We start from the raw sequence: 4,193 nt of genomic DNA, 5'->3' as shown, positions 1-4,193 counted from the left end.
AAAACCTTAGTATACCTCAGTCTCTTTTGCCCACCTCTGTTGGCCTAAATGGGCACTATCTTATCAACTTACATTATGTTTCCTAGTCTTTAATCATATACTATGTACTTTCATATCCGAGTCACAATGTACCTTTATTTCTCTTGGGCTAGATTTAATCATTCTTTCAGTCTTAGACAAAATTTTACATTATTTCAATGTGGACTCTTAAGCAAAGTGCTCGAGAAATGGTACTGTGTTTGGTACATCTGAAGTGCATTAGAAAGCATTTAAATTTCCTCTTTAAATGTTCACTCATCGCTCTTATTTGTGATTATTGGATTTTTGGTTTCCCTGCCAGGCTGAAAGGTTTGGAAAGTATCCAAGTCTGCCTTGTTTATAACAGATACTAAATAATTATGCTAACAAGTAAGTGATCGTGTCCAGATGGTATGCTTAAACAACAGGGTTAAACCTCCAGTTTAAATCAACATTAAAAAGTATAATTTACACAAAGTAACATATTTTAAGGGTTTATATATTATATATATGCACACACAAGTATAAAAATGATTCAAAATATAAAATCTGTATAATCCCAGAGAAATCCTACATATGCCTTTGTAATAAGTTGATTTTCTCATTCCTCATGTGTGGTACCTCATAATGTTTTTGTTTTATCACAAGAGTTTAATAAAAATTTTAATTTAATGCAAAAAGAAAACATAATGTGCACTTGTATTTTTTCACTCAGAACAAATTTCTTGTGAATCATCAAACTTGCTGCAAGTACTTCTGTTTTGCTCTTTCTTAGCTGCTGAGTAGAATTGCTATTCCAGTCTCCTTGTACTGCATAGACAAAGCACATGAGGCTGGGGATGATGTGTGAAGAATATATGTAGTCGGAGACTGCTCTATTGTTTAACACTGCCAAGACCCAAATAATCAAACATAAACTGTATTAACTAAAACACTGGTTGGTAAATCACTCAAGTGTATTTCTAGCTATTTCTTGCATCTTAAATTAACCCATTTCTATTATTTTATATTTTACCACGAGGCCTGTGGTTTTCCAGTACTGGTGCGCAGGTGTCTTTCTCCTCTGGTGGCTACACGGCATCTCTCTGACTCCACCTACTTTCTCTTTCCTATATCTCCTACAGCCTGGTTATATTCTGTTAAGCCGTTGGCCAAAAGCAACTTTTTTATTAATCAATAGCAATAAAACATAATCATAGCATACAGAGGGGAATTCCACACCACCTCCGTTTTTCTGTCTAATTAAAAAAGAAAGTTTTAACTTTAATATAGTATAACTATGTATAACAAAACAGTTATCAAAAAGAATTATAGTTACAATACTTAGTCCACTTACTTTGGCAAAACTGTCTTTGAAATTTTCTGCTTCATGGAAAAGTCTACTGGATACTATAGGCCTGAAGGCTGAAAGTGGATGGCCCAATGTTAGAGAAGAACTTTGGGTGACTGTTCAGGCAGCGAGATGTCTCTGTCAATTCTAGAGCTTTAGAAGTTTCTTACAATACACTTCCTGTTAACATAGGTAATATTATATCCTTCTGGGGGTCTTTAATGGAATTGAAGAACAGATAGTTATACTTTTCTTTAGTTATGATAAAAAATAGTTATCAAACTTTAGACTCACAATGATAGGATACTTTTAAAGTACATATGTTGGTTTAGCTCAGCAGCCCATACAATGAAATGTCACTCTGTACTTAGCTCATTCACAGTCAAAAAATTCAAAGAGAACGCAATAATATACATATTCCAGACTTTTTGTGTATATTCCATATTAATGTGGCTTATTATTTTACTCCTTTAATCCATGACTGTCTGTACTCTGTCTTTTTAAAGACTTTACTTTTTTTTAAAAAAAATAACTGTCTATACTCTTTTTCCTCTCTCTCCCAAGCCTATGTCCATTTATCAAATACTGTGACCCATTTAGAGGTCTTTTTCATCTCAATTTGTCTTTATTGAGTATCTGTAATCCTTTTCTTACCAGGGCAGCTTCTTAAAGTGCTAAGCAGCATGGGTAGGACTAAGGCTGCTTTGTCTTTTGGCTCTGCCCAGTCCAACATGGCAGTGGTCTATTCACTGTCCCTGAGACTGCTGGGTGGGAGCCGTCCTCACCACTTCAACTCTGGGTAGCACCATTCAGCATATATGCTCTTTTTTCCCCCACAATAAAACTTTATTCTTACATAGTTACAGCTTTGGAACAATAAAAAGATACACCCATTTGTTATCTAGGAAGAGAATCTGAAGCAGCAGGTGGGAAAGAGGGTGGTCGTGGTGCCTTGGTTATACTTATGGTTATCAGCTCTGTTCAATGTATGTAGAGATATCTATTCCTTCTGAAAGCTTTGCCACATTCACTTCAAACCAGTCCTGAACATCATTGAAGATTTTGGCATCATTCTCATCAGATACAAAAGTGACTGCCAGGCCTTTAGTACCAAAGTGACCAGCACAAGCCACTCCGTGAAGGTAGGTAACTGAGTCCTCTGGCATGTCATAGTTGAAGACGATGTTGACTCACTCAATGTCCATAGCTCTACCAAACAGATTGGTAGCTAACAGGATGCACCACTGGAAGTCCTTGAACTGCTGGTAGCAGGACAGACACTCCTCCTGGGGCATGTCTCGATGAATGGCAATGGCTGAGAGGTTCTGTTTCACTAGGAGCTGGGCCAGGGCCATGCAGCATTGCACAGACTTGACAAAGATCACCACCTGGTTAGTCTCTGGGATGTCAACGAGGTCAAAGAGCTTCTGGTTCTTCTCATTGTCCTTGAGCTTGACATAGTACTGCTGTAGACAGTGCAGTGTGAGGTTGGTCTCATCATCCACAAACACCTCCATTGCATCCTGCATGAACTTCCTGCAGACTGGTCGGATCTCCTTGCTCAGGGTGGCACTGAATAGCATGTGCTGCTTTTCATGGGGTGTCAGGCGAAAGATCTCTTGCACCTCCTGGCACATGTCCAGCTGTTCCAGCATCTTGTCACACTCATCTAGCACAAGGTGCTTTACATTCCTTAGGTTGAGGCTCTTGTTCCGTACAAGTGCCAGGATCTGGCCTGGTGTCCCTGCTACAACATGGGAACAGTTCTTCAACACATCTTCATCCTTCTTAATGGAAAGGTCCCCAAAGAACACAGATACCTTGATACTGGTCATGTACTTAAAGAAGTGCTCATACTCCTTGCTGATCTGGAAGGCCAGCTCCCTTGTGTGGCACATGACTAGTACTGATACCTGGCCATTGATGGGCTTGATCTGCTGCAGGATGGCCAGCACAAACACAGCTGTCTTACACATCCCAGACTTGGCCTGGCACAGGACATTCATACCCATAATGGCCCGGGGAATACACTCATGCTGGACCTCTGAAGGATGCTCAAAGCCACAGTCAACTATGACTCTCAGGAGTTTTGGCTTCAGCAGAGAGTCCCGGAAACCAGAACTGTGAATGGAGACAAAAGATCCTTTGACGTCTTTCTTTGGGGGGAGCTGGAGTACTCTCCTTGGGTGCTTGGGGCTTGTCATCTTTATCATAGTCCAAAAGCTCATTTTCCACTTCTTGTTCTGCCATGGCACTGTTGTCCAGTGCACTGTGTTTTGCCTTTATGTATGTCTGTGTGAGGGTGTTGGATTCTGGAGTTACAGATAGCTATAAACTGCTATTATGGTGCTGGGAATTGAACCCAAGTCCTTGGGAGGAATAGCCAGTGCTCTCAATTGTTGAGCCATCTTTCTAGCCTCATGTGTTATAATTCTTATAGTCTTTTATACTTATGGAGACATAGGCATTCAAGATCTAGGAGATACATCAGTGAAAATCTTCACAAAATAGGATAACATCACTTGATAAGAGGGTAGTGGAGGAAGGGAAGAAGAGAGAATCAGAAGATTGAACTCACTCATTTTTTTTAAAATCATGAACTAACTCTTGTGATAATAGCATTTGTTGACCCATAATAGTACATCTAATGATGTTTCAATGATTTAATCTCCTAAAATTTACATTTAGGATCATCTCCCAGCACATGAATTTTTGGGGACACATTTGAGCCATGGAAATGTCACTGTACAATCATTGATATTTTTTCTCCCATTTTCCTGCTATATACCAGGCAGTTTCCAGATTTTACCAACTATGAAGGTGAGGTAGAAGTTGAATGATTTGT

General features: G+C 39.4%; 1 pseudogene; it reads right to left on the bottom strand.

Moving 5' to 3' along the window:
- Window positions 1-2,319: 2,319 nt before the first annotated feature.
- LOC125397607 (ATP-dependent RNA helicase DDX39A pseudogene) lies at window positions 2,320-3,598 on the bottom strand (annotated as a pseudogene).
- Between the last annotated feature and the right edge of the window lie 595 nt (window positions 3,599-4,193).

This window comes from Myodes glareolus, chromosome 15, assembly GCF_982192425.1.
Source record: "Myodes glareolus chromosome 15, mMyoGla1.1, whole genome shotgun sequence".
NCBI lineage: Eukaryota > Metazoa > Chordata > Mammalia > Rodentia > Cricetidae > Myodes > Myodes glareolus.
Note: the sequence above shows the minus strand (reverse complement) of the source record. Positions and strands in the feature narration are given on the sequence as shown.